The 22704-nt window shown below is 50.0% G+C and overlaps 1 long non-coding RNA gene across 2 annotated transcripts in view; it reads right to left on the reverse strand.

The window, feature by feature from the left end:
- LOC146813511 (uncharacterized) overlaps positions 1-22704 on the reverse strand; it is a 40708-nt gene that overhangs the window by 15604 nt on the left and 2400 nt on the right. The window contains exons 2-3 of one of the 2 annotated variants that reach the window (XR_014966989.1): positions 11604-11693; positions 11214-11327 (exon numbers count right to left, since the gene is read on the reverse strand). This is a non-coding gene — a long non-coding RNA (uncharacterized LOC146813511). The remainder of the gene's footprint in view (positions 1-11213; positions 11328-11603; positions 11694-22704) is intronic. The other variant, XR_014966988.1, reaches the window with a different exon arrangement.

Consider the following 22704-nt stretch of genomic DNA (forward strand, 5'->3'; position numbering starts at 1 on the left):
CATCGTACCAGACGGGGGCCTATCCCCGGAAGAGCTCGCGGACAGAGAGAGAAGCCGCAATCATGAACTCGAGTTAGCCAAACTCAAAATCGAGGGCGAATTGAAGTTAGCGGAAAAAAAGCTAGCAGTAGAGCAAATGCGTGTACAAGGCGAACTAGAAGAAAAGAAGCTCCAAAGGGAGCACGAAGGAAGGAAGCTCCAACTAGAGCACGAACGCAGCTTGAAAGAAATCGAGCTCAAGGCCAGAAACGAGGAAGGAAGGCCCCCGGGAAACCGAGAGACGGCCTCCCCAGCGGAACAGAAGGTCCACATCCCCAAGGATGTGGTCAAGGAATATTATAAAAACGATGACATTCAGCAATGGTTCAGGGCCTACGAGGTCGCCATGACCTCCCATCGGATCCCGCAGAAGGACTGGGGGGCGGGGTTGTGGGGGCGGTTTCTGAGCGAAGGAAGGGACACCCTGCTCGACCTACCCCTCTCCCTGCAGACCTCCTACAGCCACATGAAAGAGGCTCTACTCACAAGATACGGCCTCACCCCAGAAATGTACCGTCAGCGATTCCGGGACTGCAGGAAGATCCCGGGCACCACCTGGGTGGAGTATGTAAACTTTTTCAGTCAGGCCTTCGATGGGTGGATCGAGGGCAGCAAAGTCACCTCCCTTGCCGAACTCACTGACCTCATGTTGTGGGAACATCTGGCTGCGAACTGCTTCATAGAACTACGTCAGCATCTGCTTGACAGCAAGCTCACAGATCCCCGAAAGCTGGCTGTGGAGGCCGACCGCTGGACCAACACCCGGGTCTCCCGGGGCATGGTAGGAGAGTACCCCCGAGCCGGTCAGGGACCACCCCGCCAGAGAGGGGGAGGGAACCAGGGAGGGCCGAGAGAGTCCCAGCCTAGCCCCCCGAAGACACAACCTCCACCTTTCCCGGCGCCCCCCCCACCGGTGACAGGGCCCCCTGGGAGACGGGGACACCGGGTGACCGTCACATGTTTCCGTTGCCAGAAACCCAGGCACTACGCCAATGACCCAGAGTGCCCCATGGCCACCCAAGTCTCCCCTACCACCCCTGCGAGACAGATAGCCAACGTAGCTCTGGGGGAGGAGGTTGAGGAAGCCGAGGAGTGGGAACCCGCAGCGATGGCCCTAGTATCCCTGGGAGATAGAGAGATGATCCCTGGTAGCCTCCTACCCTCCAACACACAGAAATACGGGCAGCTCGTCAAGATCAATGGCCACCAGGTAGAGGCCCTGCGGGACACCGGGGCCAGTATCACCGTGTCCTCAGGCACCTAGTCCCCGAGGAGCAGATCCTCCCCAACGTCTTTTGCCCCGTAATATCCGCAGACAATAGAGAAAGTATGTGTCAGGTAGCCCTGGTGCCGTTTGAGTGGGGAGGGGTGATAGGTAAACTCAAGGTGGCCGTAAGAACCTCCCAGCCGGTCGACTGCCTCTTAGGGAACGACCTGGAGAGTTCTCCCTGGAAGCACGTCGAGCGCAAGGCCCACCTAGGAATGATGGGACTCCCCGAGTGGGTGTGCGCCACCACCCGATCTATGTCAGCCCGACTCACTCCCCGGAGAGAAGTCGAGAACACCCCGATCGAAGAGACCAGTACAGTCCCCGCCGAGGGTCCTCCCGTCCCCCCATCAGAAGGGTCCGTCGCCCGCGACGAACCCGCACCATCCGACCCCGCCCCCCGAGTTGGGAGATCTACCCGAGTTGGCCCATTGGCGCCACGAGGGCGGGCCCACTCGGGAAGAGTTTTGCCGGGAGCAAGCCACTTGTCCTTCCCTGGTCGGGCTCCGGCGCCAGGCCGAGGGCCAAGCCGCAGGTGACCAGACCGGGACACACCGAATCTAAGTCGGTGGAGCTGGGATCCGGACGGGTACTGGTGGTACCCCTCCGCTTCTGAGATTTCCTCCTGGGCTTAGCCCACGACGTCCCCCTCGCCGGCCACCTGGGTCAGGACAAGACCTACAGCCGTCTCGTGACCCATTTTTACTGGCCTAGAATGAGAGCAGCGGTAGAAGCCCACTGCAAGTCCTGCCCCACGTGCCAGGCTAGTGGGAAGAGTGGGGGAAAGTGCAAGGCTCCCCTCCAACCCTTCCCGGTCGTCAGTACCCCTTTTGAACGAGTCGGAATCGACATCGTGGGACCACTGGACCCCCCCACCTCCCAAGGCCACCGTTTCATCTTGGTCCTCGTGGACCACGCCACCCGCTAACCTGAGGCTATTCCCCTACGCACCATTACGGCCCCCGTGGTGGGCCGGGCCCTGATGGGGATCTTTTCCAGGGTGGGTTTTCCCCGCGAGGTCGTGAGCGATCGCGGCACTAATTTTATCTCGAAGTATATGACGTCCCTGTGGCAACAATGTGGGGTGTCCTATAAGTTCACCACCCCGTACCATCCCCAAGGGAACGGCCTAGTAGAAAGGTTTAATAGGACTTTGAAAGGGATGATCGCTGGCCTAGAAGAGCCCCTCCGGCGTAAGTGGGACGTCCTGCTCCCCTGCCTCTTGTTCGCTTACCGGGAGGTCCCCCAGAAGTCCTTAGGGTTCAGCCCGTTTGAATTACTCTATGGACACCCGTCCGAGGTCCCCTCAGTTTGGTTAAGGAAGGGTGGGAGGCAGCACCCCAGACCACCCCCCGAGATGTGTTCCAATACGTCCTGGCCCTCCGGAACCAGACCAGGGAGTTCCGAGAACTGGCCGAGGCCAACCTGGAGGCAAGTCAAGAAGAGATGAAGCGCTGGTACGACCAGAATGCCACTCTGGTCGAGTTCCAGCCGGGCCAGCAGGTGTGGGTCATGGCCCCCGTGAAGCCTGGCGCCCTCCAGGACCGATGGACTGGGCCCTACAAAGTGGTTGAGCGGAAGAGTGAAGTCACATACTTGGTGGACGTCCAGTCGCCTCGGGATCCCCTCCGGGTCCTGCACGTGAACCGCCTTAAGCCTCACTTCCAGCAGACAGAACTGAGCCTCCTGCTGGCCACCGATGACGGGGCCGAAGATGAGTCGGATCCCCTCCCGGACCTCCTGTGTGTCAAGGAGCAGGATGGCTCCGTAGAAGGGGTGAACCTCTCCCCAGCCCTCACTGCCCAGCAACAAGCGGACTGCCGCCAGCTCCTAAGACAATTTTCCGACCTCTTCTCCCTGACCCCCCGGGTCACCAACTGGTGTGTTCATGACGTGGACACCGGGGACAGCCCGCCGGTGAGACACCGAGCCTACCGGGTTCCTGACCGGGTCCGGTCCTGCATTCAAGAGGAGGTCTCGAAGATGTTGACCCTGGGGGTGATCGAGCCCTCTGACAGTCCCTGGGCCAGCCCCGTGGTCCTGGTCCCGAAGGCAGCGGCCCCCGGTGTCGCCCCCGAGCTCCGATTCTGCGTGGACTACTGGGGGCTCAATGACGTTACCCGAGCCGATGCCCACCCCATTCCACGAGCCGACGAACTCATTGACCGACTAGGGGCAGCCCGGTTCCTCAGCACATTCGACCTCACCTGCGGATACTGGCAGATTGCGCTCACCGAAGGGGCCAAGGAGCGGTCCGCTTTCTCCACCCCCGATGGGCACTACCGCTTCCGCGTAATGCCCTTCGGGATGAAAAATGCCCCGGCCACTTTCCAGCGACTGGTGAATAGGGTCCTGGCCGGGCTAGAACAGTTCAGCGCGGCATATCTGGACGACATCGCTGTCTTCAGTTCAGAGTGGAGTGAGCACCTCCAGCACCTCCGGAGGGTGCTAACCGCCCTGCGCCAGGCAGGCCTCACAGTAAAAGCCAGCAAGTGCCAGATCGGGCAAGGATCCGTGGTCTACCTGGGGCACCAGGTCGGGAGCGGCCAGGTCGCCCCTCTACAGCCAAAGATCGACGCCATCCTGGCCTGGGAACCACCCATCACCCAAACGGAGGTCCGAGCCTTTCTGGGACTCACGGGCTACTACCGAAGATTCATTCAGGGTATGGCAGCCTTGTCGGCCCTCTCACAGAACTCACGTCTAAAAGACAGCCAAAGAAAGTGCAGTGGACGGCTGCCTGCCAGGAAGCTTTCGATGCCCTAAAAAAGGCCATGTGTACTGCCCCCGTCCTCCAGGCTCCCGACTACGCCAAGGAGTTCATAGTCCAGACCGATGCCTCCGAGCATGGCATTGGGGCCGTCCTATCACAAGTGAATGACCAAGGCCTAGACCAGCCCGTCGCCTTCCTCAGTCGGCGGCTGTTGCCCCGAGAACAGAGATGGAGCACCATAGAGCGCGAAGCCTTTGCCGTGGTCTGGGCACTCAAAAAGCTACGACCCTACCTGTTCGGCACCCATTTCAGAGTCCAAACTGACCATCGGCCCTTGCGATGGCTCATGCAGATCGAGGAGAAAACCCCAAGCTACTGCGGTGGTCAATCTCCCTCCAGGGGATGGATTTCACCGTAGAACACCGCCCTGGTACGGACCACGCCAATGCTGACGGCCTCTCCCGGTTCTTCCGCCTCAGCGAAGAGAACCCCCCAAGCTGATGGGCAGTTCTCTCCGGCTTTCAGCTGGGGGGGGACGCGTGTTGGACCCGGCCTCGTAGAATGGCCCTCCGTGCCCCCGCACCACCGAAACCTGGTACTTGCAGCCCAAGCACACGGCCCAGCCGAACCTCCCCACCAGGACACACGCACCGACCCGGACGTCCCCGTCCATGGCCTCTCTCCTTTCGGCCACCCCGGGCCCGCGTGCCCACTTCATGCACCAAGATGGCCGCCCGGCCCCAGCGCGACCCGGGCCTAGAGGCGCCACTCCGGCTGGAGGACATCACGCTTCCAGGGGATGAGAGAGGGAGGAGCAGTTTCTATCGCACCTCTGAACTCCCCCGGGACGATGGGTTTCGATCGGGCCTCCGGCCTCCCTGAGGGCTGGCTCCGTGCCTGCTGGGTGTCTGGGACTCCTCCCGACCCGGCCCTGAAAGGATCAAAAGACTATAGCAGGAAATCCCGACAAGCGACCCCCAGGTGACAAGACCCCTGCCTGCACAGACTCCGGACATCAAAGAGGGGTCGACATATAACAAGGGGTGCTCTGGGTCTGTCCGGCAGATTCGACGCTGGAACAACGAGAGCCCGCCGACGTGGTCGCGGCTCCTGGAACTTGGACCCACCTGAGCCCTGCTGAGTGACTCGCGGCTCCCTGAAGATCGTAAGACCTCCGAACTTGTACCTGAGCCCTGCTGAGTGACTCGCGGCTCCCTGAAGATCGTAAGACCTCCGAACTTGTACCCGAGCCTGCTGAGTGACTCGCAGCTCCCTGAAGATCGTAAGACCTCCGAACCTGTACCTGAGCCCGCTGAGTGACTCGCGGCTCCAACCGACTTTCACGGTCCCGCCGGACCCCGACTACAACATCGTATCCCCCAGCTCGAGGATTGTGAGCTGTGCGCCGGATACGTCCCTGCTTGAACCTTTACCAGAGACTGTCCCGCTACCCCCTACCCCTTCCGAGACTCTTGAGCCCGTGCTCACCTTGTACATATTTGCAGTGATAACCTACTTGATAAAGATTGTTTTCTCAGAATACCCGGTGTGGTCACTCTGTCGTGTGGTGCCAGAAGTACGATCCTAGATACGAGATTCCTCCCCCTGGGGAGTCTCCCGCCAGTGCCCGGCTACGATACCTTGAGGGTGGGTCTCAGGGTAGTCAGGACCGCTTCCAGGCTCCTCTGAGGTCGCCGTCTAACAATCTTAGAACCATGGAACTCACTAGCAAGCACAACACATTGCCACTCCGTCTGATTGAGATTCCCTAACCAGTTACCCCACTAAATACTGCAGCTCAACCTGGAGTTGTGGGATACCGCAAATTAGCGACCTGAGTACAAGGGACATGCCTGGAAGGGGGGGGGGGGGAAAGAGTTGTGGGAAGGGAGGTTAAGGACGGGACTGAAGGCAAGCCTAAAAATCCCAGAATCAAACACTATCCAACGTATGTAAACTGAAATGTGGGAGAACAAAGGAACAGCTGAGAGTACTATGTTGACCAGCAACCCTCATGTTTGATTACTGCCTTAATTAAGTTCCCGGCCGTTCAATTGTAAGCCTGAACTATACTGAGATTCTTGTATAATGGATAACTTGAACCTTTGCAAAACCCAATAAAGTTTGTTTAAAACATATAGTAGCGACTGGCACTGTGTAACATATGCAAATATATAAAAGCCCTTGGTCTTTATTTGCTTGCAGTTACAATAATCTCTTCACATTACTCATAACCCCTTACCTTTAACCTCCGTAGCCCTCTCATACCTTTGACCCCTTGCACTTAGCCCTTTACCGTTACACCTTTAAGCATTACCTCTTTACAATTAATACATTGGCCCCTTATACTTACCCTGTACCAAAAAACCCTTTTAACCCCTTACCATACCCCTAAACCCTGCTCTTTTACCACTTCACTACCTTTGTACTTTTGACTCCTTACACAGTGACTTACCCCCTAACTCCTAACCCCACAACCCTTGCCCTTAATATATCAATTTACCATTAAACCTTACTCCTTTGCTATTACATTACTCTTAATCTTAATTGTTTACCGCACTACCCATTACCCCATCCTCTCATCCTTAGTCTATCCTCAAAAAAATATACATATAATATTACTTATATATTTTTCTTTATAATTGAAAAAGAAATGTCCATGTAGAACTGGCCCGACAATGAAACTAAGACAAGCGGAGTTGGGGCGTGACCACAACCAAGATTGCCGGATTCTGTCAGTGCTGTATTTTTCAGGCATCATAACATGAACTAAAGCAGTACTAGCAGTCATATAGACCCTGAAGTGGGGTGCACCAGCCGCAGACACCTCATGAGCAATTCCTGCTAGCATGTCTTGTTCCAAAATAAACCAGAAAGGGGGAGGTGGCATGGTGCTGTAATAGCCCAATATCTGATTAGGCTCCAGTGCTTCATTCACAGCATAAACAACCTTTCTAATGGACTGGCTAGCCAGTGCAGCTCAATGCACATCAACTGGATAAGGTGTCGTAAGAGACACTGGGCTCCAGACAACCTGGTATCTGGCCCTACCAGATGCCCTGGAAGTGGTGAGGCGCAGTGATAAACTTTAAGACAGCAACACGACTGAGCACATTACTGGACAGAACCCTTGGCAGGAGGATTTCACTCCTGTGAAGGAGGCGGCAGAAAGGTAGCTCTTGACAAAGAGAGGATACTGTGAAGTAACTTGTTGTCCTCAGCCCTTTTGCATTTTCCTCTCTCAGAAGTAGCATGGTTAACCCATTACTGTGGAGCTATATTGCATTGTTTTTGTGACATGATCACATACCGTACTTTCACTGTTGACCTGAACTCCATGAAATCGCTTGCTGTCTAGACTCCATGGGGAACCCTGTATTATGCTAAAGTGGTTGGATGCCAAAGGACACACTTTGCAAACTGTTCACACTGAAATTTGAGGGTTGTATCAACTGGTTCAGGACTACTCTCCCTGCTTGAGACAACTGGGGTAGAGTGAATGAAATGAAATGAAATGAATTGAAATTTTGTACTTGTAAAGCGCACTGCTGCCCCAGCGACGGGGCGTCCTGGCGCTGTACTCATACCGCTGTGGAGCCCTTCCTGGCTTTTCCCTGTGAAATGTGCACTTCTGGGCACCCCCAAGGTGAAGCCAGGCATCCCAGCGCTGTTGGGGCCGTTGTGGAGATTAAGCAAGCTATTGCTCAGAGTTGCAGAGTGGGACCCATGATTAGAATAGGCACCGAGGCGAGAATTATCAGGTCCGAGGAAATTGAGCCCAAGACCCGCCGGGCGGGAATTGAACCCTGGTCCCAGGCCAGACCTCTGCATCAGGATCTGCCGCTCTAACCATTGAGCCACACTTCTCCACGAGTGACCAGAGAAGTTAGGATTAGGGATATTTAGATAAAAGTTCAAATATGTACCATTCCAGTCACTTAGTGCAAAGCCCGTCATTCACCAACTGATTGCTACTGAGTGAGCAGTAGAAGTTGAGGACCCATTCTGCTGCCTGGTACACACCTGGTGTAGATGACGGCCATTGTTCTGAGGCTCTGGGAAGACATGTCAAAAAGTGGAAGTCCCATGAACATGACAGATCACATGATTGCACCACCCACCTCGATGCAAACAAGCATGTCCACGCACTCCTGAATATCCCACTCCAATGTTGACACAGAAACCACACACACACTTCTCTTTGAGGAAGCAGTGGCTGGAAGATCAAGACTGGTCTCTTCTGCAAACCCACCTAAAGGCATGGCGAAATAACTTTGGAAACTTTCTGGAGGGCACTAACATCATTTAAATCAATCATCTTGTCAGTCCAGGGGGATGTTATGTCAACAGTGGCAGAGGTAAAGTCCATGAGAGCTGATCTGGCCTTGTTTCTGTCTAAACTAGAAAACACAGAGAAGCACATGAGGACGGACAGAGCACTTCAATAGAGGACAGGATCTGGAGCAGGTGGGCTGGCATCAAAAATCAACTGAAATAGAAGACAAAAAGGAGCTACAATGTGATATTTTCAGGAGTACCAAGTGGTATGAAGAAGGCAGACATGTTTACTTTTCTGTTGTACCTCATCCTGGAACTCGCACAACAATCTTTCGCACCTCCCTCAGAATTTCAAAGGACCCATACAGTCTCTGAACAGTGTCAAAATTAAATAAAACAAGATCAGTTGTTTTCTGCAACATCAGCAGCTGTCATATCTTTACCGGAAAAAATCCCCAGATGGAGCTGATGTTGCACAAGTTTCATAATATCTGTATCTTGTCTGACTGCTCCTAGGAGACCAACATAAAGAGGAAAACGTTCCCCGAGTTTAAACTGAGTTTACGTAAGTGGTAAAAATAGAGCATTTCACAAACTGGAAAACCACAAGGCATTTCTGCATATGTTGCTTGTAGTGGACAGGGATACAGCGCAATCTCAGACATAGGGGAGAGGAGTTGTCCTCACGGCTAGGGTGGTCAACCTCGAATCTGGGAAACTGGGTTCAAGTCTCGGCAAGGACACTGAACATCCTGTGATTCTGGGCAAATCACGTAATATTCCCATGCCTAAAAAAAATGAATGTGTCCCATGTAATGCAACTGGTGCTATGTAAAGCGCTCTGATACCTGATTCGGGTCAAGTTCACGCTATATAAAACTCTGTAAAATAAAATAACAAATAAAAATGTGAGTGTAACATCAAACCTGGTACTTTTAACAACGCAGAAAACATTTTCCCAGTCCGACTACACAGCTTCTCAAAGGGAGAGGGTGAAATCAGTAACGAGAAGATGGGTTGATAGAGATGTCTCAGAAGGGGGGGGGATGACCCAAACAGAGACAAGTCCAGAACTCCCCTGAAATCCTGAAGAACAAACAGATCTAGTCATTCTCTCCCTTTCACATTCCACTTACCCCCATATTTGAAGCAATGGATGGTTTGGCCTCTCGTGTCCTCTAGAGTTTCTAGCACTTTGTGGTGCGAATCCGATGGGGATATGAGATGTTACTCAGGTGGGTGGAAAAATACTGAACTGCATGACCTCTTTCATGCATAACGCAGCTCGCGTGTCCGATTTACTCATGCTAGGCAGGTCTGAGATGAATGTATGTCGTTACTACGCATTCTGTTGCAACGCATGCCTTTACCACGCATGCGTTACAACCGAATGATTTTTCTACGCATATCCTTTACCACGCATTTTGGGGGGGGGGGTCCAAACCCCCTTTTTTTTTTTTTGGCCTTTTTCTCACGTCTTCGCCGACACTAAAAAGGACTGACGCATTTTTTCGGATGAGGCAGAAGACGTTCCGTGAAGACATTGCTTACGTGGTAAAGACGGCCGTGAAAGCAATACGCTGTGTAAAGACGTTTACGAGGTAAGTGTACCGTTGTAAACGTAACGCGTAGAAAAGCCTTCGTGGTAAAGGCTGTTTCCCGTCTGAGATATGCTTGGACAATGGTGGAGAGGTAAGAATCGGTTGCTTTGTTGAACCTACGGTTATGCTCAACCATCAAATTGCAAGGCAACGGTCTTAACATGCAAGAATCTATTGTGCCATATGCTGCTCTTGAATACAGTTACTGTTTATAGAGGCATGGGCACAAATAATGACCGGTTGATGCCATATTGGTCTCATGTGCAGGAAGGTTGGGATCAGAGATAAGCTTGCCAGTTAAAAGTTCTATTACTAGAGAGTAAAGCAGACCTTGGTACATTTCAAAACATCATGCATGAAAGTAAGCTAGTTCTGTGGGACTGCACATCACTCCTGGTTTCCCGATTTCTCCAACCCACCAACCGGCTTTCATCCCTACTGGAATTTCACACATTGATTTTTCAAATTCTTGTACTCCCCTCATGGATCACATTTCATAAACATATGATTAAAAAAAAAAGATAAAATGTTAAAATACAGTTCTCCCTAGCTCAGTAAAGTACATTATACCTCCCCTTTGGAATTGGAAACAATGGGAATAGAAAATGAGATGTGGCGGTTCGGTGGAAATGCGGGTCTAGCCTACGTTCTGTGGGACAAATGTTGCACATATATCTCATTAAAGTGTTTGCAGTTAGTACACTGGTAAAACACAGTAATAGAATTGCAATACACAGCAACACCATTGTTCTAATCCTCTTAATATGTGATTAGACTAATTATTTGTTGCCCTTTCTCAAATTCTCCAATAAAGTGACCTCTGAATCACTGCCATCATCTTGTTCCATAATCAGGGCTCCATTACTTTGAATCATGTTCCCCTTTTATTATTCTTTATTAATCCAAAACATTACTTTTGTTTGGTGGCTTCTGTATACCATAATAGTCTTCTATAAACGAATATCTACAGTTATCATTACACTTCCAAGAATTTAAGTCCAAAGATTACAGGGTTCCTTCAGTTTTCCCAGTCAGCTGTTATATATTACTCGGAATAGTTCTAATTTATCAATATTTCATGTCCACCTCATATTGTGTTGGGCTGATTTGTTACAACACTCACTTGTTATTGATGACTGGTTGCACTGTAAAGGAAGGCTTTTCGCCCCTAATCTCTATATCACAGTGATTAACCCACTGCACACCTATAATGCGGCATTCTTAATATAAGACAACATATTTTGGGTAGCCACTTTCCTACTGTATCTCATATGAAGTACTTTTAGAGAGAATAATTACACGCCTATTAACGTACCTCGATCCACAATAGCAAGAATTCTAGGGTTTCATTATAGCACCATCCGCTCAGGTTATTTTATGCCACGCTTTTCAGACTAGTTGTTCCCCAGCAGGTCCCTCCACTCGTCTTCTGAAACGGTAGACACATTCACCAACTAGTCAAAAACATTTTTACATTCTTCACTTTTTCCTATGCATCAAACAACCAAGATCTGATATCTCTTAATTATCCGCTCTGAAAACCCCTTTTGTTGAAATTCTAGTTGAAAATCAACTTGTTTAATGGATGTTTTCTTCCATCTTTTATGTCATTACTACAATTAACAAACATTGTTTACTCTATTATTATGCAACGCCTCTTTTTAAGACTCCCACACTAACATTCATAGGGTGCCTATCTACTTACCAATGCAAGCGCAGTAATCACCCCGGGACAACATTAAAGTCTTGATGCGCCCTGATGCTTATTTTATTTATGTCAGAGTCTTGTCTGTACCTAGAAGTGAAACATATTCTTCAATCCCACATTAACATAGTCTCTGCTCCCAAACGAGCCAATCAACAGTAACAATCTTTCTCTCTAACCAGTTGTGCGATCCCCACATACAGATTCAAATGTCTGTGCATATGAATAATTTGTTCATACCCGTTCTTCTCAAGTTAGGTTTAAGAAACACGATCTATGAGGTGACGTACAAGAATTAGGAAATGTGGATTAAATAAAAAAAAAATTACATAATTGCAGAGGTGTTTTTTGCAACACACATAGTAATAAGTCACAGTACGGAAATATCTGTTTTAATTATATTAACGGTTTGCCTATCTGGAAGGGAAATTAAATTTGTTGAACGGAAGAGTTTGTTGAACTGCAAGAGTATTACACTCATTGTTGAACGGTATTAAAATCCTGTCCCATGCGACATAGAGCTGTTACTCTCTTTTGGAGTTATTATTTTATACATTAACCAGCTGCCTAGATCTAGAAAACATATATACACGATCCCCAGAAGAGTATTACACTCTCATTTTCCTACCGCTCGAGCAGGTCACTGCCAGCAGTTCACAGTGGAGTAATTGCCTCAGTTAGATACACACTCAATACATCCCCGTGTCAAAGAACATACTAAGAACATACCTTCTTAAGCCAAGGGCAAGACTCTTAAACTACCATCCTTGAATGTTAAATGTGAATAAACAGATGCACTACATAAAGTAGAGGCAAGTCCTATCCTACCTTTCCTCAAAATCCCGATACTGCACTTGTTCAATCAATGTACTTTTCACCCTTAGAATTAGTCAATCTGAAGACAGACTTCATGGGAAAGGTGATCAGCCGCAGCAGAACTACTAGCGCCAATAGGGCACCGACACCAAGTAGTAGCTACATTGCAGCAAGTAATCTACAATACAGTTTCTTAAGAATCTGGACTGTTCTACAAGGTCAATTCATGTTTACAAAAACTGACACCCTTGGGACTGAGCTTATATAAAGGTTTGGTTTATTCTCCAATTACTGCTAAGCACCTGTTTCTTCCAACACTTTCTAGAATCATCACAGAATTTAGTTTCATATGAGCAGCAGCTGGAAGTGGGGTAGGAGAAACACTGGAACCTTGTGATAGATATATTATCAGATTGCTTGGGTCTACAGGGAAAGGCCACTTCTAACAACCGAGCTGTTGTGCATGCCCTTATGGGTGAGCACAGCCTCCTGGACTACTGGCACTTCACAAATCCCAGAGAGAGAGAGAGAGAGAAAACACCTTGGTAGCATGCGGTCAGGGTACATGTTTTAAAACGGACTACTTTTTGACATCCAACCTGATCATCGAAAGGACTGTCCACTTCTCGACACTGAAGGCAGGATTTTTTGACTATGCTCCATTTACACCAGAACTAGATGTAGGCCACGTAACTCCACAACGCAAACTGTGAAGGCTGAATATTAAAAAATATAAGGCCAGCTGTACAACCGTTTTTGGTGGTCGCAAACGGGCAATCGGCCCGTTTGTGACCACTCAATAGGTCTGTGCAATGTACAAACCCTATTTTGCAAGTCGGTAATCTATTACTGACTGGCAAAATAGGGTTTACAATTCGCTATTAGGAAAGGTCGTGCCAAGGACATCCCTTTCTAACAGTGAGTCGCACTTCTATGTGTGATTGTTTTGCAACCGCAATTGCTGTCGCAAAACACTTGCAGTTTACCACCTATTATAAAAAGGTGATAAGCCACTCACAAACGGAAAAGGCTTCCCCTTTTGTGACTGGCAGCAACAATATCTTTTAAGAGCAGGCAGTGCTCCCACGAACCACTGCATGCTCTTAAAAAATGAAACAGAAAAGTTTCATTTTTAAATGCAGCCCGTTTTCCTTTAAGAAAAATGGGCTGCATTTTTTTTTAAACTGCTTTATTGGAAAAGTAGTCACAGAGCTGACGGTCTGCTGACTCCGGCAGGCCACCATCCCTGTGAGTGCTGGCCATTCCCAATGGGGTTGCAAATTGGGACTGCCTCATGAATATTAATGAGGCAGGTTGTTTGCGACCCCATTGGGAATCAAAACAGTGTCTGAGACACTGTTGTACATCCATTTTGCGAGCCGCAAAACGACACAATTTGCGACTCGCAAAATGGAAGGGTTGTACATCTGACCCATAGAGCTCAAGTTGCTCTCTAAGGTCTGATTTTTTTAAATCATTGAAAGGCATTGCAAAGGACTTACTCAACACAATCAATGTGACTCTTCAAAAGAAGAAAGTCTAAACTACATACTCAAATATTGACCATATGTCAGAACACAATGGAAAATACGCACAGTGATCACATGGTAAAAAATTCTGATAAGTGGACGTGAGTGTTTAGATCTAATAAAAGACAACCCAGGATCATGGCAATTTGGCTGGAAATTTATGAGCCCGGTCCAACTCTGTCCGTTAAAATGTGAATGACGTTTCTACACTGTCAATTACTTTTAAGGCCTTCATCAGGACAGGAATCACTTAGGAATCAATAGAGTAAGAAGAATATAGGTAGCTTCCAGAATAAATCAAAATCACTCTGTAGGCTAGTGGACCATTAGGAGATGACCTATGTACTACCCTGGGAGTCAATATCCTGAAAATGAAATTCATAAGGCACGAGTAAGTGCCTTCATATAGAACCCGCAACCGAGGAAGGACAAGAAAAAAAGGTGAGTACTCCGGGTACAATCAGGCAGTGGTTAATTTGTAAAATAAAAAGTGCCGGGCTCTCCTCAGCAGGCAGCGCTAACAGGAGAAATGTGCTGGTGCAAACTGCCTTCTGACTAGAGCCCTGGCACTTATTAACCTGGAGAGGACTTGGCCTAATGAGTAGAGCTACTGATTTCGGAGCTGGAGAACCCTGATCTAGTCTCGGCGTGGCTCAACATCCTGTGAGTCTGGGGAAAATCATGTGCGTTCTAAATAAGTGTGTCCTTAACTGGTGCTATAAGCACCGGTGCCGAGGATTAGGTGCAGGTGCTGCGCACCGGAAAGCACCGGCTCAAATTAAGCACTGCAATCAGGTAACACAGGAACCCCCTAGCAGGGCCATGTGCAAAAGGGAAAAGGAATAAGAGAATACTCCACTGCGACGCAAAAAGGAAAAACAACTCATCCCAAGTTACTAAGGAATTCATATTCACCGAAAAACCCTTTATATTGCCGTGTTGTATACCCTGACAAATCATGCCCAATCAATCAATAACATATTCCCATTTACTAGATTATAATGTTCCCAAAATTGCCAGGCTGTTGCTTACTCGTTGTGGGCAGGAAAAGCAGCACTCCCCAACCAATGAGGACAAGTACATGAAATCAAGCCAGCGCCAGGACCCCTGGTTCTCCGAGGCGTCACCGCTACGACTCAACCACCCTCCACGCACTCAACCCAGGTGGACACACCGACTGCGTAAGATCCTCTCCAAACACCACCCAAGGACAGTTCTCATGCAGAGTCTACCGCAGCTCCTTCACCTTCGACATGACCCCCACTACCGCCGAAGGCCCGCCTGACGCAAGCAACACCGACACCCTGACGTGCATCCTCAACAACGTGCACTCCCTCCACCCACACGCCATAGAGATCTGGGACCTGATGGACACAATCTCGCCTTCTTCACCGAAACCTGGACCAGCTCCACCTCTGGCCCGATATCGCGACTGCCATCCCCGACGGCTACAAGATCCAGAGAAAGGACCGCCCCCACCGCCCAGGAGGAGGACTCACCATCGCCAAGCCCTCCTCAGCCTCTCCACGTCAAGCACGAGCGACCCCCACTCCAACACAGAACACCTCAACTTCCAGGTCCAGGCCAGCCCCAGGACCAGTCCGCAACCACCATAGCCGAGCTTGCCGCACACCACGCAATCACCTCCATGGACTACATTCTACTCGGGGACCTGAATTTCCAACTAGACAACCGCAACGACCCCGACACCACCGCTCTCCTCAACAACCTCGACAACCTCAGACTGAAGCAGCTGGCCAACACGCCCACGCAGTGGTGGACACACTCTCGACCCTATCTTTGCGGGAGGAACAAACATCCGGTTCAGCCACACCACCCAACCTCCTTGGACTGACCACCACTGCGTCCATTTCACCTTCAACACCACCACCGCACCCAAGCCCCTGCCGTGACCGCCACAAAGAAACTGGAGCGAAGTCACAGAAGAACTCCTCCTCACCACCCTCCTCCAAGACCCCCCCCAGCACCACGACCAACACCAACCCCGCAGCCACAGAACTTCACCGATGGATCTCCCGCTGCGCTGACAAACTCGCACCCCTCCGACACCCCCGCCAAACAAGGCCCGCAGACGGCCACCACGAAGCTACAGGAAGCCAGACGCGCCTGCAGACACCTAGAGAAATCCTGGCGAAACCAGAGAACAACAGAAGCACGAAAAAACCACAGGAGCGCCCTGAAGGAATATCACCAGCGCATAAGGGACACCAAACGGACCTTCATAAGAGACAAAGTCCAGACCAACGCTACCAACGCCAAGGAAACTGTTCAACGTCATACAGCAGTTCACGAAACCCCCCAGCGAAGCCACGGAGGTCACACCTTACCAGCAACTCTGCAAAAAACTCAGCTCTTACTTCCACCTGAAGATCAAGGCCCTCTATGACAACTTCAACGAACCTACGCCTGACAACACCTCCCACCCCCCAATGCTGCCGATAGGCCAAACATCATGACCGGGAATCCCGCTACTGTCGAACAAACAACAAACACCATGCAGAAAACCCACTCAGGAGTCCCCACGGAACACTGCCGACCGCACATATTCCACAGAGCTGCTGCCGCCATCGCACCCTAACTGGGACGGACCATCAACGCCTCCCTCATGTCCGGCATCTTCCCAGACGACTGGAAACGGGTGGAGGTTAAACCCCTCCTTAAGAAACCCACGGCCGACCCAACAGATCTGAAAAACTACCAGCCCATCTCTCTCCTCCCTTTCACGGCGAAAGTCACTGAGCGACTCGTGAACGCCCAGCTGACCAACTTCATCGAAGAGAACTCCATCCTAGATGCCCCCCAGTCTGGATTCCGCAGCAACCACAGCACCAAGACCTCTCTCCTCGCCGCCACTGACGACATCCGCTTGCTACTCGACCAGGGACACACCACGGCCCTCATCCTCCTAGACCTTTCCCTAGCCTTCGACACCGTGTCTCATCGCACCCCTGCAGCCAGAGTTCACGATGTAGGGATACAAGGAACGGCCCTCGACTGGATCTCCCAGAGGATCAGACTCCCTCCCTTTCTCTCCGAACCCACTGATATCAACTGCGGAGTACCCCAAGGCTCTTCTCTCAGCCCCACGTTCTTCAACGTCTACATGGCCCCCCTCGCCAGATAGCATGGGATCAGCATTGTATCCTATGCCGACGACACCCAGCTCATTCTCTCAATCACGAAGAATCTCGAAGACACCAGACTCTGCTTCCAGGAAGGAATGAAGAACGTGGCAGCCTGGATGAAAGACAGCTGCTTGAAGCTCAACTCAGAGAAGACAGGTCCTCATCCTCGGATCCTGCAACTCCCCCTGGGACAACACCTGGTGGCCCTCCACCCTCGGGAATCCACCCACTCCCACCGACCACGCACGCAACCTCAGCATCATCCTTGACTCCTCCCTCTCCATGAACCGCCAGATCAACGCCGTCGCCTCCACCAGCTTCAACTGCCTGCGCATCCTCCGCAAAACCTTCAAGTGGATCCCCCCGACTGCAGAAAGACCGTCACCCATGCACTCATAACCAGCAGACTGGACTACGGCAACGCCCTGTACACCGGAATCAACAAAAGCCTACTACACAGACTCCAGACCATCCAGAACGCCGCTGCCAGACTCGTCCTCGGAACGCCACGTCACGAACACATGCCCCTCCCTACTCATTCGAAAGGTGCCACCCTAGACTGGATCACTGCTAAGGAATCAGTGGTCAAACTTATCTCCATTGATCCTTGTGATTGGTCTGATCACCACGCCATCACCTTCCTCCTGCCCAGCACCCACAAATCATGGACACCTCAACCCGTGATTCCCAAACGATGGGTTAGGGACACCAAGAACCTCGACCAGGAGAAACTGGCAGCGCGTTGTGAGTCTGACCTCCCCCCCCCCCACACACAGTGCACATCGGTCGCCAACCTAACGGACCATTACTCCTCCACCATATCCGACATTCTCGATGTCCTGGCACCTCTAAAATTAAAAAGAACCCAGATCAAAGACAGAAATCCCTGGTTCAGCGGATCCCTCAACAAGGAGAGGAGATCCCTTCGGCAGACTGAACGAATCTGGAAACAACACCCATCTGCAGCACATCTAAAACTTCTCCGACAGGCCAGAAAAGCCTACAATAAGAAAATCCTCAACACTAAAAAAGAATTCTTCAGAACTGAACTGGAGACCGCCAAAAATCGACCTTGCAAGCTGTTCGACTTGGTCAAACACCAATCCAACAAAAGAACGAAAACCTCCAAAGAAACACCAAAACCTCTAATATCAAGCGAGGATTTCTCTTCCTTCTTCTGCGAAAAAATCTCTGCCCTTGGAATTGAACTTAAATCCGCAACCCACCACAAAAATCAAGATCTGCCAGCTCCACCTCTTCTCTCCGCGTTGTCCTCCCAAACCTCACCCAAAAACCTAGCGCACTGGTCCAACTTTAGAATCTATGACAATCACTCTATGTGGAGAATTCTTGCCTCCTTAAAACCGAACAATCACTTTAATGATCCTCTCCCCTCTAACTGCCTAGCTGCCGCCTCTCAGGCTATCATCCCTACCTGGACCTCATTAATCAATGCCTCCCTCCTACAGGGTTCAATTCCTGATTCACTCAAGGCGGGCCAAGTTGTTCCCATCCTAAAAAAAAAAACACGCTGGACCCTGCCTCCGCTGAGAACTATAGACCCATATCCAACATCCCACTCCTTGCCAACAGCAGCTAAGCCTACACATCAACAACTTTCACCTGCTAGAGGACTTCCAATCAGGTTTCAGACCTGGACACAGCATGGAAACCACCCTCCTCCACATTGTGGATGATGCCCTCCAAGCCCTAGACCTAGGCAAAACCTGTCTCCTAATCCTTCTAGACCTTTCCTCCGCCTTTGATACGGTTAACCACGAAATTCTCCTAGAACGCCTCAAACTCAGGATGGGGTTGGATGACACCCTCCTTGAATGGTTTAGATCCTTCCTCCAAAACCGCTCACAGAGAGTCCTCATCAACAGTGATCTATCCGCCCCCTCTCCGATTTCTGTTGGAGTACCCAAAGGATCAACCCTCTCCCCTACCCTCTTCAACCTTTACCTTGAACCTCTCACCAATGTGCTTCAAGCCGCCAACATCTCCTACCTAATGTGCGCCGACGATACACAGGTCTACATAAAAATCTCTTAACCCGAGGACATTTTCTCCCTAAACGAGGCCCTGAAGCGGACAGTCCATTGGCTCACCGCCAACCAGCTTAAACTCAACGCAAATAAAACTGAATTTCTTCTGATCTCCCCACCCAAACCCAATCCAGACATCCGGTAATGGATCAAGACCATCACTGCACTAAACTGCCCTCCTACCATTGTTGACTCGGCGAAGTCCCTTGGAATAACCCTTGACGGCAGCCTGAATATGCGTGGCCATATAAACTCAATGGCTAAAACGGCTAGATTCCAACTGAGCTACCTAAGAAACCTGAAACCCTTTCTTGGTGTGTCCGACCTTAAAATGGCAACCCAAGCTCTAGTCATTTCCAGACTTGAATATGGATGCTCTACTCTTGCAGGGCTAGCCAAGAACTCTCTGGCCCCATTGAAACCCTGCCTCAACACCGCCGCCAGACTCCTAACGGGTTAAAAATAATTTGACCACATCTCTCCCCACATCAAAGCTCTGAACTGGCTTACCCTAGAGGCCAGAATACAATTTAAACTGGCCTGCATTACTCACAAAGCTCTGTACTCGAATTCCCCTACATTTCTCGCACAAAAACTTGTGATATCCGGAGGAGCCAGAAACTCCTGATCTGCCAAAGACCTGCTGCTGCAACCAGCACGCTTCCGGAAGAAAAAACCTACAATCTGGCCTTCTCTGGGGCCGCACCAAGAATCTGGAACACTCTCCCACCCGCCATCAGAAGACTTCCGTCATTGGCACACTTTAAGAAGGAAACCAAAACCTTCTTAATGGGAAAATACATCATCTAATGAATACTTTACAATCACCTCATCGACACCGCGGCATTATCCACGGCCTCCACGGATGATACATTTTTCTGCACTCCTGGGCTTCTCCTTGAGAAAAGGGTCAACTTCAAACTCCTCATCCACGCCTACAAATCCCTCTACAACACCAGACCCAAATACCGCAACGAGAGAGTATCCTACCACGTACCCAAGAGGAACCTCCGCTCTGCCGACCTTGCACTGGAAGAGGTCCCCCGCATCCGCAGAAACAGAACGGGCGGGAGAGCTTTCTCCTACATAGCAGCCAAGACCTGGATAGAGCTCCCCATGAACATCAGATGCTCGCCAACCCTGCATACCTTCAGGAAGGACCTCAAGACCTGGCTCTTCGACTGATACGGAGCTGCCTTCCCCCGCGGAGCTGCCCCCCCCCCCCCAGAACCTTGAGACCCTCACGGGTGAGTAATGTGCTTTATAAACCCGTGATTGATTGATTGATTGGTTTAAAGCAGGTAATTCTCCAGGCCCAGTCTTGAAAAGTCAGTAAACTGGTATGGCCTTTCTAAGGAGTTGAAGCCTTTGTCAGCATTCAGTAGGATCCAAACAGCATCAACATCAGGTGTGATGTCGTGTAGCATAGCGAAGAAAGTGTGGACATTATGGCCACTTGACCTACCTGGAAAGAAGTCCAACCGGTCCAGAAAGGGGAATTTGTTCATAAACGGCAAAGATGCCAGGATCAATACCTAGCCAAGAGGTTTATTGCTTATATTCAATAATGACAAAGCTTGAACGAGAAGCAGACTACTGGTTCCTTACCAGGCTTAAGAAGCTGTGTCACCACAGCCTTCCTGTTTGGGGGCGTTGGTGGGTAGAGCCTCCTCATACATGACCAGCAAGTAGGGGGTTGGAGTGTCTTGAACTGGTTTTAAAACTTAGAAGTGAGGCCAACAAGCCCAGCAGCCCTGCCACTTGCCAGGCAATCACCTGTGTTCTTAATCTCCTCCTCAGACTAAGGTTCCAGCAAAGGGTCATCCATCCACACCAGTGCACCTGGTGAGGTAGGTGTTTAAAGGTGTAGCGTGAATATTGTGTGGTGAAGTGCAAAGATGTAGATCGAAGTCAGTAAAGGTGTTCAGGATGTCGCCAATGGCAGCAGTCCTTTCTCTTTCCGGCTTTAAAAATCAGAGATATGGAGGGGAGTTTAGTTTGAGTAACCAGGCAAGAGTCCTACCCCGCTCCTTATATTTATGAGCCAGTACGTGTTTACCCAGGAAGTTCACCTCTATCCACGGTTTCTCCCAGAACGTGACCAAGCGCTCATTCATTTTTAAAAGTGATGCAGCTGTACTTACTTGTGCATTACGGTCCTTTAGATCTCCCTTTCAAGGGAAGGTTGTGCCTGGACGGATCATAAAACCAAGGCATGTTTAGAGGTTGAGAAACCCACAAATATTTTCTTAAAGGCTTCCCTATTTTAGAACACTGGGACAAAGATCCCACAGTAATACTAAAAGATTCAACAAACGCAGATCTGATTTCAGTCCGGAAAGCTGCACCTAGCACGACGTCCGAAGGAAAGCACTACTGGCAAGGACAGCAGTTATCAGACCCCAGACAGATCTACAGTATGACAGGTCAATGGTCTGAGGGAGTGTGCACCATAAATATCAGGAGAGAGCACTGGTCATTAGCCAATAATCTATTCAAGAATAAGAATTTGGTACAAAAGAGTAATTGGGCACTATTGGCATGTCTCCTTTGCTAAGCTGAAAAACACAGGAACCATTTAAGAGCGAAGAAGTGCGTTCTGCAGGGGTCGAGGTGAGTTTCCTGTAAAAGTGATACCACATCTATGTTACGACGGTTCAGACAGGCCACCACAAGTCTGCCTTTCTTCGTTTTTTTGGGGCTCTAATGTCTGTATTTGCAGGCTTCTTTGGGGATGTGGGTGTTTTCCTGCTGCGATTACTCTGCGTATGCAGAAATTGCCTTGCCTCCTGCACCAGCGCTGTGAGATCTGAGAACAAGGAAAGATTGGAGCTCTGATATTGAAAAGTGCCTCGCTCCCCACCAAAATGCAAGTGCTTGGAAAAATACTCTCTAACAAACAGCTCAGTGAGGAGATCTTCCACGATGGACTCAAGACTCTGCACAGCTGTGGTTCAGGAAGGCCAACTATCCTCACATTTGTGCATCTAGAACATGATCCGAAATCCACTTTCTTAGCATTGATAAATGGTTAATTTCATCTCCATATGTGACAGAGGTTTGGAGGAAATGACGGCCACAAACCCAACCTCCGAGAGGCGTGGCTCTACTTGACCAATCCTAGTATTATGCTTGTCCAGGCATTCCTTCATTGCGTTGAAACAGCCAGAAAGTAAGTCGATTTTGGCACTGATCACTTTCATGCTATTCCTTAGTTCTAAAAGGATCTAGCTGGAGTCCTGCTCTGCCTAATCTACGGCGGGGACTAGTGAGAAGTCTCAATTTTCTTGGGTTGTCCTGCCATGGGTAGCCCTCTTTTTATTATTAAATGACAGTTTGCTCAGCTTAGGATGGCATTTCCCCATTTTGATGGTACAAGAAGGCATAGGCAAAAATCAATTACATAATCTGCGGTTAGGGGAGCACATTGGTGTTGAAGAAAATAAGGTATGGAGTTTGAGCTCAACTTACCAAGAAGGGCTGAGTGGATACAGTATTGTAGCCATCGGGCATAGTGATGGAGCATCGATCACATCCACTCGCAACTCCACAATCACACTCT

This window comes from Triturus cristatus, chromosome 7 (assembly GCF_964204655.1).
Source record: "Triturus cristatus chromosome 7, aTriCri1.1, whole genome shotgun sequence".
NCBI classification, from domain to species: Eukaryota; Metazoa; Chordata; class Amphibia; order Caudata; family Salamandridae; genus Triturus; species Triturus cristatus.